This window comes from Borostomias antarcticus, assembly GCF_949987555.1.
Source record: "Borostomias antarcticus genome assembly, chromosome: 14".
Classification (NCBI taxonomy): Eukaryota; Metazoa; Chordata; class Actinopteri; order Stomiiformes; family Stomiidae; genus Borostomias; species Borostomias antarcticus.
This window is the reverse complement of record NC_140247.1, coordinates 19367309-19382316: the sequence shown is the minus strand read 5'-3', so window position 1 is coordinate 19382316 and position 15008 is coordinate 19367309. Positions and strand designations below refer to the sequence as shown.

At 43.6% G+C, this 15008-nt stretch overlaps 3 pseudogenes across 3 annotated transcripts; all 3 read left to right on the top strand.

The window, feature by feature from the left end:
• The first annotated feature begins 4576 nt into the window (after positions 1-4576).
• LOC311317500 (protocadherin gamma-A3-like) lies at positions 4577-5613 on the top strand (annotated as a pseudogene). Its single transcript has one exon. The product of its transcript is annotated as a protocadherin gamma-A3-like (transcript).
• A 3828-nt stretch (positions 5614-9441) lies between these two features.
• Positions 9442-11606, top strand: LOC311317499 (protocadherin gamma-A3-like; annotated as a pseudogene). Its single transcript has 3 exons — positions 9442-9586; positions 10184-10318; positions 10610-11606. The product of its transcript is annotated as a protocadherin gamma-A3-like (transcript).
• A 2132-nt stretch (positions 11607-13738) lies between these two features.
• LOC311317496 (protocadherin gamma-A6-like) lies at positions 13739-14970 on the top strand (annotated as a pseudogene). Its single transcript has one exon. The product of its transcript is annotated as a protocadherin gamma-A6-like (transcript).
• The last annotated feature ends 38 nt before the right edge of the window (positions 14971-15008 follow it).

The following is a 15008-nucleotide window of genomic DNA, read 5'->3' as shown; positions in this document are numbered from 1 at the left end:
TTTTTGCAATTACATCATGGTGTTCAATTCATACAAGAGACATCTGTTAACATATCCTGTTATACATCACCTGCAAATCATGTGTGTCATTTACTTCCTGTTCATCACGTGTTTAGTGGTGATTATATCAGTGAAAATATACAGATGGAGACAGTCTCGCATCCTCTATCATTCCAATCTCCAGGTTATTCAGAATTATCCATCATGTTACGCAGACATTTTGTGGATGGAACTCTACAGCACAATTACCAGGATGAATGTCTCCAGAAAGAGAAAGAGTGATATGAAGTACAAATGACCCTTTAGTCACACGTACACACGGACATACACCAGCCCACTTCCGGCTTTAGGCCTGGGCCATAGCAAACACACACCAGTATTTGCCATGTCTCTCCTATGATGCTTTTTTAGCCTCTCTTACTCTGAAAGTGTAATTCAATGTAATGTATTGCTTTATAAATCTTCTTAGCCGGTAGACAAACATACTCCTGGAGCTTGCTCAATCGACTTGTTGAGAGGGGTCAGGGAAGAATTTTTACAGCTTATCTGGCCCCCGGGTGATTACTGTTTTTTTGCTTCCCTCTGGGATATGTAGAGGTGGGTCGTATGCCCACCTCCCTTTTTCTCTGTAAAGCGCATTGTGTTGCCTCTGGGTATGAAATGCGCTATACAAATAAAGCTTTGATTGATTGATTGATTGATTTAGTCAGAGTTTGGTGAGCACTGATGTAGCTGGGACCGATACTCTACAGAGGGGGAAGCAATCAACTGACGACTCACACTCAACACTGGTGACTTCTGATTCAGGATGAAGTTGAACAATGCATTCATGTTGTATTCAAGCAATTTGAGGGGTTTGATGCTTGATGCTTGTGTGTCACGCCCTCCACTTCCACCTAGCCTGTATCCAGTCCCTCTCTCTCTCTCCCTCTCCCTCCCCTGCCTGTGTGTGTGTGTGTGTGTGCGTGCGCGCCTGTGTGTGTGTGTGTGTCTCTGTATGTCTGTGTGGGTCAGAGAGAGAGACAGTGTGTGTAATGGGGCGGCTGTAGCTCAGTTGGTAGAGCGGGTCGTTCAGTGATCGAAGGGTCAGTGGTTCGAATCCCAGCTCCGACTGTCCACATGTCGAAGTGTCCTTGAGCAAGACACCTAACCCCAAATTGCTCCCAATGAGCAGGTTAGCACCTTGCATGGCAGCTACCGCCATTGGTGTGTGAATGGGAGAATGAGAGGCCATTGTAAAGCGATTTGAGTGCCACTAAGGTGGAAAAGCGCTATATAAGTGCAGTCCATTTACCATTTACTGTATGTGATAGACAGAACTGGCGGTTCAGTGATGGTTGATATTCTGACGGGTCAGAATGGGTCATCACAACAGAATATCATCCTCAACATTCTGCTGCAAACTTCTCTCGTTCTCAGGTACATATGGCCTGTATGAGCTTATGAGACAATAGTTTGAATGCCTCATGAACTAAATTGTTTTTATTTCCTTTTTCTCTTTTGTGCTCTCCTCCATGGACCTCCCTCTACACAACACCTTCCTCTACACAACACACAACCCCTCCCTCTACACAACTGACAGGTAAGAACACCTCAATTCCCCTGAATTGTTCCTCCCATGTTGTGATTCAAACTCTGTCATATATGCAGTACTGTACTGTAATGCTGTGTCACACAACTCAGCATTTCAGCTCTCACCACACTCACACACAATATAGGTCTCTCTCTCTCTCTCACACACACACACACACACACACACACACACACACACAATCACACAAACATCCTTCCACACACAGTGAGTGTGTGCGTGGTGGGACTTGCTTCATTCTCTGGTTGTCTCCTGGTGATGTCATTCTCCTGCCCTGCTCTGGTTGCAAGCCTGCCTCCCATCAAGCCTTCAGTCCAGCAGTATAGAGAGCCCAGTTGTTCTTCCACCCATCACCAGATCATTGTGGTAACAGGGTAGCCTCGCTCTCAGCCACTCTGCACTGTTTAGGATTTAGAGTTAGTCCTGTGTTTCCTGTTCCTAGTCTCTTTGTATTTTTTGTCTCCACATTGTAGTTCCCCTGCCTGCCCTACCTGCCCTGCCTACATGCCTGCCCTACCTTCCCTGCCCAACTGCCCTACCTGCCCTGCCCTACCTACCCTACTTACCCTACTCACCTACCCTACCTGCCTCCTTACCTGCCCTGTCTGACTGCCCTACCTACGCTGCATGCTCTGACCCACCACCCTCATTTCCCTTCATTAAAACGCTGTTCATATTCACTGCTAGTCCTGTCTCTTGTGTCTTGCACTTGCTTTACCTACTCTCAGTCGTAACATTGTGCCACTCCATTTGTGTGATAATAATTCACTATAGTCTGTGTGACATGACATTACCACATGCATATATTTCCTATAACAAAGATAGTTCAGGTACCATTAGGTTGTGCTGATTGTGGTATTATGGTGAGGATTTGATTGCAGCCTCTGCTTTAGATGCAATGGGTTTATCCTATGTCGCTTTGTCCAGAGCAGTGGTGCTGAACACAGACTGAGACCACAAAGTCGTTCTTGTTGCATTTATATTTAGATGCTATTGTCTACATTCATGAAGACTGAGCACCCAGTTGTATAAAGACTTTAAAGACTGAGTTGAGCACGTTATGGATTCCTTTTAATGCATTTTATATCTAGAAATCACATTTGGTTTACGTAGCTTAATCTCGCCATGCTGAGCGGTATAAATGCAGAGGATGTGATTTTAGGTCCTACAAATACAGTCATTCATTTACCAATTTCAGACAATAATTCTGACAGTTGTTACATACCCATACTATTCAGTAGTTGGCTATAACGTTTACTTTATTGGGCTAAAGCAATGCTCAAGGTAATATTGCATATATGGTTTGTGCTAAGTTGATAAAATGGCACTATGTATTTGAAAAGGCGTTTTCCATACCATTAATTGTTTTGCAGTTAAATCATGGTGTAGCCTATAATACGTTAAAGAGACGTGCGTCTTAACGTGTCTTCATCACCGGCAAATAATTTGAGTTCTTCCATGTGATGGTGTTCTGGTTTTGGACAGTAAGGGACGCTATTGGTCAGTAATATCAGCTCTGTCTGCTGTTGTCAGTCTCCTCCTCTGACACTGCGTTCTGCAGAGGAGAGGGAGAGGCTATGTGCTTAAAACGAGGCTGAGCGAGACGAGACATACATGTTCTCCACCATTACACGGATGAAACGGTGAAAAAAACTCTGGATTCATTCTATAAAAAAAAAAATTTAAGAAAGGGGCATATTTTCGTGGGATATATACTTTTTGCTTACAATGGCATTTGAAGAATTTCGTCAACCTAGAGGACAGTGGTATTTGAGACTACGATGGCAAATATTGGCTTTTGTCCTATGCACCAGTCATATTGTTATTGGCCAAATCCGCTATTCCATCCCGGAGGAGATGAAGAAGGGGTCGCTTATCGGTAACGTAGCTCAAGACCTGGGAATAGATTTGAAAAGGCTCCGTGCGGGTCGGGCCCGTATCGTGACGGGAGAGAGCGTTCAGTACACGGAGCTGAAGACAGACAAAGGGATTCTAGTCGTGAGTGAGAGAATAGACCGAGAGCAGCTTTGTGGCGACGTCACACCGTGTAGCTTCAGCTTTGAGATCATATTAGAAAATCCCATTGAACTGCACCGCGTTACAGTTGAAATTCTGGATGTGAATGACCATTCGCCTGTTTTTCCAACAAAAGATATACATTTTGAAATGAGTGAGTCGGCTACAATTGGAGCGCGATTTCCACTTGCGCATGCAGAGGATCCTGACGTAGGACTTAACGCCCTACAGAATTATATTTTAACTCCCAACGATAATTTCATTCTGAAACAACATGCAAATCCAGACGGTAGTAAATATGCTGAAATGGTGCTTCAGAAACCGTTAGACAGAGAGGAACATCCCCGTCTGTCTTTAAAGCTGATCGCTATAGACGGTGGAAATCCGCAGAGATCTGGTACAGTAAATATATATATCACTGTCCTAGATGTGAACGATAACGCTCCTGTATTTAACCAGTCAGTGTACAGAGCTGCTGTCACAGAAAACGCTCCAAAAGGCAGATACATTACAACTGTGAACGCTACCGATGCAGATAGTGGCTCAAATGGCCGAATAACATTTAGCTTTTCCCAGCAGAAGGGAAGCATTGCGGATATATTTAGTATTGACGAGAACGCTGGAACTATATCGGTTTCAGGACCGATAGATTTTGAAAAAGATAAGAAATACGAGGTGAGAGTAGAGGCAAAGGATAGTGGTGGATTAACAGGCACCAGTAAAGTTGTAATTGAAGTTACTGACGTTAATGATAATGCTCCAGTGATCAACGTCATGTCTTTCTCCAGCCCCGTGTCTGAAGATGCTCCTCCAGGTACCACGATTGCTGTTATTAATGTAAAAGATGCTGACTCAGAGAAAAACGGGCAGATTACATGTTCAATAGATACTAAACTTCCGTTTAAAATAACGTCATCGTTATCTACCTACTATAATTTGATATCAGATGTAGCTTTTGACCGAGAAACGATGCCAGAATACAATGTTACAATAACAGCAACTGATTCAGGTTCACCTCCTCTCTCTAGCACCAGAACGTTACACCTTAGGATCTCTGACGTCAATGACAATGCACCATTATTCGATAAAAGCGTTTACTCTGCATACGTCACAGAGAACAACTCTCCTGGAATGTCCATATTTATAGTCAGAGCGCGTGACTCTGATGCGAATCAAAACGCGAGGATTTCCTATCTAATCGAGGACACGCAGGTCAGTGGCAGTCCAATTTCTGCTTATATATCCATTAACTCTGAGACAGGAGTTTTACACGCCGTTCGCTCATTTGATTACGAACAAATCAAAGACCTGAAAATAATTGTGAAGGCGCAAGATGGTGGTTCTCCTCCTCTCAGTAGCAACGTGACTGTTAATATCTTCATCCAAGACCAGAACGACAACGCGCCTCAGGTTCTGTACCCAGTCCAGACTGGCGGCTCTCAGGTGGCTGAAATGGTGCCTCGTTCAGCAGATGTGGGCTATCTGGTCACTAAAGTGGTGGCTGTTGATGTGGACTCTGGACAGAATGCCTGGCTCTCCTATAAACTACAGAAAGCCACAGACAGGGCTCTGTTTGAAGTGGGCTTACAGAATGGAGAAATAAGAACTATACGCCAAGTGACTGATAAAGATGCTGTGAAACAAAGGCTCACTGTTGTAGTGGAGGACAACGGGCAGCCCACTCGTTCAGCTACAGTCAATGTTAACGTGGCGGTGGCCGACAGCTTCCCTGAAGTGCTCTCGGAGTTCACTGACTTTACGCACGACAAGGAGTACAACGACAACCTGACTTTTTACTTAGTCTTGGCTTTGGCTGTAGTTTCATTCCTGTTCATCACGTGTTTAGTGGTGATTATATCAGTGAAAATATACAGATGGAGACAGTCTCGCATCCTCTATCATTCCAATCTCCCGGTTATTCCGTATTATCCACCGCGTTACGCAGACACTCTGGGAACAGGAACTCTACAGCACGTGTACAATTACGAGGTGTGCAGGACGACTGACTCCAGAAAGAGTGACTGTAAGTTCTCCAGACCCGGTAGTCAGAACGTCCTGATAATGGACCCCAGCTTGACAGGGACCATGCAGCGGATTCAGAGTGAAAAGAGCATCTTAGACGAACCAGATTCTCCGGTAGAGGTGAGTCTCGTGTCCTAGATCATCTAGCAAAATATAACTCAATACATTTGCTGGCCTTTTTTTGACCCTGTAATGTACTGTATACACCTTTGCTGCTACGCACATTCTTCCTCTGACTGCATTGTGTTTGAATGGTTTGAGTCCAATATGCTTGTGACATTCAATGCTTTGCAGCATTACTGAGCACTGTGTGCCGTAGTGTGGCTTTTTCAGCACCTCACTGAGTGAACAGCGCTTCTCCTTGTTACTCGACCGTGAGCAGTGACTCTACCCAGGATGGCTGGAGCATCTTGAGCCATAAGCCTACTGATGATCCTGTTTACACTATGTTTTCAATACTCTCAACAGGCTTTTTCTATGGTCTTTCTTGTTTATTTGTATCATAGTTCATTAACCCGAATTTATATCTGCAGTCGTCTGTGTATTTGGATATTGGAATCTCACATTGGCTAATGTTTAGCCTACTAGTCAGCTTCATTTACCAGTTAGGGACTTTGGGTACAGAAAACAATACCTCATAGTAGTGTAAGAGGTAGTACCTTAAACCAGTGAGCCCTTGGTAAGGAGTACCTTAAACCAGTGAGCCCTTGGTAAGGAGTACCTTAAACCAGTGAGCCCTAGGTAAGGAGTACCTTAAACCAGTGAGCCCTAGGTAAGGAGGACCTTAAACCAATCAGTCCTAGGTAAGGAGTATTTTAAACCAATCAGTCTTAGGTAAGGAATATCTTAAACCAATCAGTCCTAGGTAAGGAATATTTTAAACCAATCAGTCCTAGGTAGGGAATATCTTAAACCAATCAGCTCTAGGTAAGGAGTTTCCTAAACCAATCAGTCCTAGGTAAGGAGTATGTTAAACCAATATGCTCGTATTAGTTGAAACCTGAGGGTGCCATGGCTTTTTAAGAGGTAGGGATATACACGAGTACACTGTTGGTCCCTTTTGGTGTTGGTGAGTTTTTAACAGCCTAGCTTTGGGTCTCATAGTAATCTTGTATTCCTGTTTGATCACCTTGTGCAGGTGTTTTGAATCAGACGTGAGTGTGTATATGCCATATAACTGATAGTTTATTAGCAGTAACCTGTGCGTTTCCAGGATAATGTTTTAATTTTATTTTATTAATGTTTGTATTTCAAAACAGGTCTAGCCTGACCTAGGGGGTGCCAGTGAGAGGGCTAGCCTCTTCAGAGCTCAGGTGAAGAGTTGTGTTTCCTGCAGACGATAGTAGGACATCAGCCATAGTGTGATGTTTATGCTTAAACCTGTCTTTTCCCCTCTTTAATATAACTAGTAGCTAGCTAGCTAGCTAGCTTTGCTCAGAAACGAATTTCATTTGTGTATCCTATAGGTTTTGATCTCTTGCTATGTGTGCTGCCTTTCCTTTGAACCAACTGGTCAATACTCATATGATTTATCTTCTTTTTGTGCTTTGTTTCGGAGTGGGTGCGCCAGTGCAGAGAGGGGGTTCCCTCTGGTTCCCTGGTCCTCATCTTACACTGCAGGTGGCGTGTGAAGTGTACTTGATCATTCACTGTAGAACACATAGGATCACAGTTTGCTCTGTTTGCCGTGTGCTGGCGGTTTATTTGCCATGTTTTCTGTGTGTTTGTCGTGTTTGCTGTGTGTTTGCTGTGTGTTTGCTGTGCATGTGTTCCCAGACTCACACCTTTGTCCTGAGACTGCTGGGGTGGTAGTGTCCCCCTCTCCAGCCCATCACCCTGCCCTAATTGTGTTACTACGGCAAGTATAGCCACACTGCTCTCTTAGATCAAACATGCTAACTTACAAGCATTGAACAGTACCCATGGTATTCAACCTCAACTCCATTCTCTAGGCTATGTTGTTTTCCAGCATCATCTCCATTCATTTAAATCAATTCAGGATGTTATCGAACTGGATTCATGTCTCTGTTCCCTTATTAACGAATTGGGGTGCATAGTTTACTCCCAAGGACCTCCCCTCCAGTAACTAACAAAAATGTGACTTTGTTCTGCAGTGTATTTGACCAGCCACTAGCTACATTAGCATTATGACAGCCTATATATAAACTCTCCATTTGAACATAGTGGTGTCATGGAAATTATGTATTATTAGATCTTAGTTGAACCCCTTAACATATTAAGACTTTAGTTGAAGTAATTTAACAGACTGTGCGTTGTTTTGGCCAGTTAGTGCTGGCCTCTCCTTCCCTGGCTAGAGAAAGACTATTGTTTACTCTGTAATCTTATGTTTTTTTAGAAGCAAGTGTCTCTACTCGTACCCCCACCTTACCAGTTCTCTCTGTCGACAAAACAGGAATGCACCTGGGCTGGGGGGCAGAGGACCAGCCACCAAGGTCGCTCTCTTTGACTGTGTGAATCTTACTGTAACCGCACATCTGAGCCGCCATTTCTCACATTGCAGACTGCTGTGTGCATGAAGAACTGAGATTTGGCGGTCCCCTTCTCCAGACGGGTTATTGGGGGTGTTTGTATGTTATTGTGCTGTTTGTGTGTATTGTATGAGTCTAATGTGCTGCTTGTGTGCTTGCATGTAATAAACTTTGTAAAACTTAGAACGTGGGCATTGAACTCTCTCCTGAACAATGCTTTGTCACAGAAATGTCCATGACAATGGTTATCAAGTTCATAGTTTTTACCGTACAGCTTCACTGAAGTGCTCTCTGAGTTCACTGAGTTCCAAGGAGTTCAATGACAACCTGTCTTTTACCGTAGTCTTGGCTTTGGGAGTAGTTTCATTTCTGTTTCTGTTTAGTGATTATTATATTAGTGAAGAGATAGAGGACGACTGACTCCAGAAAGAGTCACTGTAAATTCTCCAGACCCGGTAGTCAGAACGTGATAATGGACCCAGTCTTAACAGGGACTGGGCAGCAGATCCAGATTGAAAAGAGTATTTTCAACAAACCAGATTATCCACTAGAAGTGAGTTTATCCCCATTGTTATACAGTATGCTGCATTTTACATTTTCAAAGGGATTTTGAGGTGATCTTTTGGCTTTTCAGCACCACTCAAATATGGACAGCGCCTCATTCATGTGACTGAACAGGGGCTTGTGCTATGATCTGTTGGATAACTCTGCTTAAGATTTTTTTTTTATTCTGTCTAATCCATTTTAAATGTATTTAGTGTTAGTTTGTGATATTCAACCTTTCTGTTATTATTTGACTACTGTAGCATTGAAAGGTATTATATAGATTCAGATATAATATAGATCGATTTGATGCAGTATGCGACCTCTCTTCTCTTGTTTCCATGTAACTCTACATGGGTTCCTTGTCTTTATTGGTGTTCATGTTTTGAACTCTAAGGGACGCTGTTGATCAGTAGAATAATTTCTCTGCAGTGTTCAGTCAGTGTTCTCCTCCCCTGTTCTCTGCTATATGAGAGAGAGAGAAACAGTCTGTGCTTCAAACGAGGTGCGGCTTGACATTCGCTCTCACCCATATTCGTCTCTCAAAGCCTTCAAGAGATAAAACAAATCTACAGTCTATTCTCTATAATCTGCTTTCATATTAACATTGGATACGTCAAACGAACTATTGTTGGATTTATACACCTTTTTATTGCAATGGCCTTCAAAGTGTCTTCTCAATGGTGTTTTCGGTCTGGACTTCGATGGCAAATGCTTGTTTTTCTCCTGTATTTCGGTCAAATTGTGGCAGGACAAATACGGTATTCAATTCCGGAGGAGATGAAGAAGGGATCGCTTATCGGTAACGTAGCTCAAGACCTGGGAATAGATTTGAAAAGGCTCCGTGCGGGTCGGGCCCGTATCGTGACGGGAGAGAGCGTTCAGTACACGGAGCTGAAGACAGACAAAGGGATTCTAGTCGTGAGTGAGAGAATAGACCGAGAGCAGCTTTGTGGCGACTTCACACCGTGTAGCTTCAGCTTCGAAATCATCCTAGAAAATCCCATTGAACTGCATCGGGTTACAGTTGAAATATTGGATGTAAATGACCATGCACCTATTTTCAAGAATAATTACATGAAATTGGAAATCAGCGAATCCGCTACGACGGGCTCGCGTTTCGTTTTAGAGAGTGCAGAAGATCCCGATGTGGGAGTTAACGGTTTACAAAATTACGTTTTGACCTCGAATGACAATTTCGTTCTGAAGCAACACGCAAACCCGGATGGCAGCAAATTTGGGGAAATGATTTTACAGAAACCGTTAGACAGAGAACAGCATCCCCGTCTGTCTTTAAAGCTGATCGCTGTAGACGGTGGAAATCCGCAGAGATCTGGCACAGTAAATATAGATATCACTGTCCTAGATGCCAATGATAACGCTCCTGTATTTAACCAGTCAGTGTACAGAGCCACTGTGATGGAAAACGCCCCTAAAGGTACATATATCACATCTGTGAACGCTAGCGACGCAGACAGTGGATCAAATGGTTTAGTGACTTATGCTTTTTCTAATTTGAAAGGGAACTTGGCGGATGTATTTGCCATCGACAAAACGACTGGTATTGTATCTGTTGCCGGTCAGATCGATTATGAAAAAGATAAGAAATATGAGATCAGAGTAGAGGCTAAAGATCAGGGTGGCTTGGCGGACCTCGGTAAAGTGGTGATTGAAGTTACTGACGTTAATGATAATGCTCCGGTAATAAACGTCATGTCCTTCTCCAGTCCGGTGTCTGAAGATGCTCCTCCAGGCACTACGATTGCTGTTATTAATGTTAAAGATGCTGACTCAGAGAAAAACGGGCAGATTACATGTTCAATAGATACTAAACTTCCATTTAAAATAACGTCGTCGTTATCTACCTATTATAATTTGATCACAGATGTAGCTTTTGACCGAGAAACGACCCCAGAATACAATATAACTATAATAGCAACAGATTCAGGTTCCCCTCCTCTCTCTAGCACCAGAACGTTACACCTTAGAATCTCTGACGTCAATGACAATGCACCATTATTCGATACAAGCACATATTATTCTTATGTCATAGAGAACAACTCTCCCGGGATGTCTATATTCACAGTCAGCGCACGTGATTCTGACTCGAACCAAAACGCGCGAATATCTTATCTCCTCGAGGACTCACAGATAAGGGGAACTCCAGTCTCTAGTTTCCTATCCATTAACTCTGAAACTGGAGTTTTGCACGCAGTGCGCTCTTTTGATTATGAACAAATGAAAGAATTTAGAGCCGTTGTCAAGGCGCAAGATGGTGGTTCTCCTCCTCTCAGTAGCAACGTGACTGTTAATATCTTCATCCAAGACCAGAACGACAACGCGCCTCAGGTTCTGTACCCAGTCCAGACTGGCGGCTCTCAGGTGGCTGAAATGGTGCCTCGTTCAGCAGATGTGGGCTATCTGGTCACTAAAGTGGTGGCTGTTGATGTGGACTCTGGACAGAATGCCTGGCTCTCCTATAAACTACAGAAAGCCACAGACAGGGCTCTGTTTGAAGTGGGCTTACAGAATGGAGAAATAAGAACTATACGCCAAGTGACTGATAAAGATGCTGTGAAACAAAGGCTCACTGTTGTAGTGGAGGACAACGGGCAGCCCTCTCGTTCAGCTACAGTCAATGTTAACGTGGCGGTGGCCGACAGCTTCCCTGAAGTGCTCTCGGAGTTCACTGACTTTACGCACGACAAGGAGTACAACGACAACCTGACTTTTTACTTAGTCTTGGCTTTGGCTGTAGTTTCATTCCTGTTCATCACGTGTTTAGTGGTGATTATATCAGTGAAAATCTACAGATGGAGACAGTCTCGCATCCTCTATCATTCCAATCTCCCGGTTATTCCGTATTATCCACCGCGTTACGCAGACACTCTGGGAACAGGAACTCTACAGCACGTGTACAATTACGAGGTGTGCAGGACGACTGACTCCAGAAAGAGTGACTGTAAGTTCTCCAGACCCGGTAGTCAGAACGTCCTCATAATGGACCCCAGCTTGACAGGGACCATGCAGCGGATTCAGAGTGAAAAGAGCATCTTAGACGAACCAGATTCTCCGCTGGAGGTGAGTTTACTGGTATCTTCTCCCGCTTTCAAAACAGAAATGTAGAATATGTTTCTATTTTAATTTCTAGTCTCACTTGTTGCTTGCTGTAGCATGCGTTGCATAATCGATCATGAACAATCCTCTGCTGTGTCCGAGTTTCAAAAGAGCCTTTCAGCACCATTTAATGCGGACAGCGCCTCTTTTGTCATAATGAACTGCTGTAGACTCAATTAATATTTTCATATCTTTAATAACTTTATATGCCTCAGAAATTACACTGCATTGAGGTAGATTATTTGCGTGTTTATTGCTTTTGTTTTGTTATTATTGAAATATTGTATCCATGTCTTGTTCTGTAAGGTAGGATGGCACCTATACATCAGCAAATTCAGCAGTATTCAGCACCATGGAAAGTTGGACAGCTACACTATAATGCACACTCATCTTGAGCGTGCGTCAGAGTCTTCTTTGTGGAGGCACTTTTCAAGTGCGTTTAATTAACACAAAATCCCTTTCTATAGCCTACAACTTGTATTTTCGTTGTTTTTGTATGTTTTACTGCATTTTCTGTCGTCTACAAAGTTAGGGTTAGGCCTTGTGATATTGTATGATCCCTCTTAATGTTAGGGTACTCCGTATAGGTTTACAGCTTCTCGTCTTCTGAACAGTGGTGTTCATGTTTTGGACTCTAAGGGACGCTGTTGATCAGTAGAATAATTTCTCTGCAGTGTTCAGTCAGTGTTCTGCTCCCCTGTTCTCTGCTATATGAGAGAGAGAGAAACAGTTTGTGCTTCAAACGAGGTGCGGCTTGACATTCGCTCTCACCCATAACTGCATTCAAAGGGAAAACACGGATCGGAACTATTATCTTCTTCATCTTTCATTTTATCACTGGATACATCATACCGTATTTCATTTGTTGGATATTTTTCTCACTTTGACTGCAATGGCATTCGAAACGTTCCCTCAACCGTTGTGCGTAAAATGGCGTTTTTACCACGGAATTCTATGGCAAGTGCTTGTTTTTCTCCTGTTTTTGAGTCACACTGTCATCGGGCAAATCCGGTATTCTATCCCGGAGGAGATGAAGAAAGGTTCGCTTATCGGTAACGTAGCTCAAGACCTGGGAATAGATTTGAAAAGGCTCCGTGCGGGTCGGGCCCGTATCGTGACGGGAGAGAGCGTTCAGTACACGGAGCTGAAGACAGACAAAGGGATTCTAGTCGTGAGTGAGAGAATAGACCGAGAGCAGCTTTGTGGCGACGTCACACCGTGTAGCTTCAGCTTTGAAATGATCTTAGAAAATCCGATGGAACTGCACAGGGTGACCATCGAAATTCTTGATATTAATGATAATGCACCGCTGTTTCAAAAGGATGAGATGAAATTCGAGATTAGTGAATCGGCCGTTCTCGGGTCGCGCTTCAAATTAGCCAGTGCCGAGGATGCAGATGTAGGCGATAATGGTCTAAATAAATACATTTTAACTCCAAATGATAATTTTGTTTTGAAGCAGCACTCTAATCCAGATGGAAGAAAATACGCTGAGATGATTTTACAGAAACAGTTAGACAGAGAGAGCCACCCGAGATTCTCACTGCAACTGATCGCTGTAGACGGTGGAAATCCGCAGAGATCTGGTACAGTAAATATAGATATCACTGTCCTAGATGTGAATGACAATGCTCCTGTATTTAACCAGTCAGTGTACAGAGCTACTGTGATGGAAAACGCTCCAAAAGGCATCTATATCACAACCGTGAACGCTAGCGATGCTGACAGTGGATCTAATGGACACATAACCTATTTGCTCTCAGACTTAAGGCATCTTGCTGACATATTTCACATCGACCAGAGCACTGGTACACTGACACTGGTGGGGCAAATAGATTATGAAAAGGCAAAAAAATATGAATTCACTGTTGAAGCGACGGATCAAGGAGGATTAACAGACTCCAGTAAAGTGATAATTGATATTGTGGATGATAATGATAATGCTCCAGTAATAAACGTCATGTCCTTCTCCAGCCCCGTGTCTGAAGATGCTGCTCCGGGCACCACTGTTGCCATAATTAACGTCAAAGACGCCGATTCTGATACAAATGGTGAAGTGACATGTTATATAGACAAGAAACTCCCGTTCAAAATCAAATCATCTTTGACCAATTATTATAATTTGATTACGGACTCCACGTTTGACCGAGAAACTGTTCCTGACTATAATATAACAATAACGGCCACTGACTCTGGCTCACCTGCTCTCTCCACCACTACGGTACTACGACTTAAAATCTCTGACGTCAATGACAATGCCCCATTGTTCAATAAAATGACGTATTCGGCTTATGTCACAGAGAATAACTCACCTGGAATGTCCATATTTACAGTGAGCGCTCAGGACTCTGATTGGAATCAAAATGCTAGAGTCTCCTACCTCCTCGAGGACACGCAGATCAATGGAAGCCCTGTTTCTACCTATATATCCATTAATGCAGAAACAGGAGTTTTACATGCAGTTCGATCCTTAGACTATGAGCAGATTAAACAACTAAGGTTTGTGGTGACAGCTCAAGATGGAGGCTCCCCTAGCCTGAGCAGCAACGTGACTGTCACTGTGTTTGTGGTGGACCAGAACGACAACGCGCCTCAGGTTCTCTACCCAGTCCAGACTGGTGGCTCTCAGGTGGCAGAAATGGTGCCTCGTTCAGCAGATGTGGGCTATCTGGTCACTAAAGTGGTGGCTGTTGATGTGGACTCTGGACAGAATGCCTGGCTCTCCTATAAACTACAGAAAGCCACAGACAGGGCTCTGTTTGAAGTGGGCTTACAGAATGGAGAAATAAGAACTATACGCCAAGTGACTGATAAAGATGCTGTGAAACAAAGGCTCACTGTTGTAGTGGAGGACAACGGGCAGCCCACTCGTTCAGCTACAGTCAATGTTAACGTGGCGGTGGCCGACAGCTTCCCTGAAGTGCTCTCGGAGTTCACTGACTTTACGCACGACAAGGAGTACAACGACAACCTGACTTTTTACTTAGTCTTGGCTTTGGCTGTAGTTTCATTCCTGTTCATCACATGTTTAGTGGTGATTATATCAGTGAAAATCTACAGATGGAGACAGTCTCGCATCCTCTATCATTCCAATCTCCCGGTTATTCCGTATTATCCACCGCGTTACGCAGACACTCTGGGAACAGGGACTCTACAGCATGTGTACAATTACGAGGTGTGCAGGACGACTGACTCCAGAAAGAGTGACTGTAAGTTCTCCAGACCCGGTA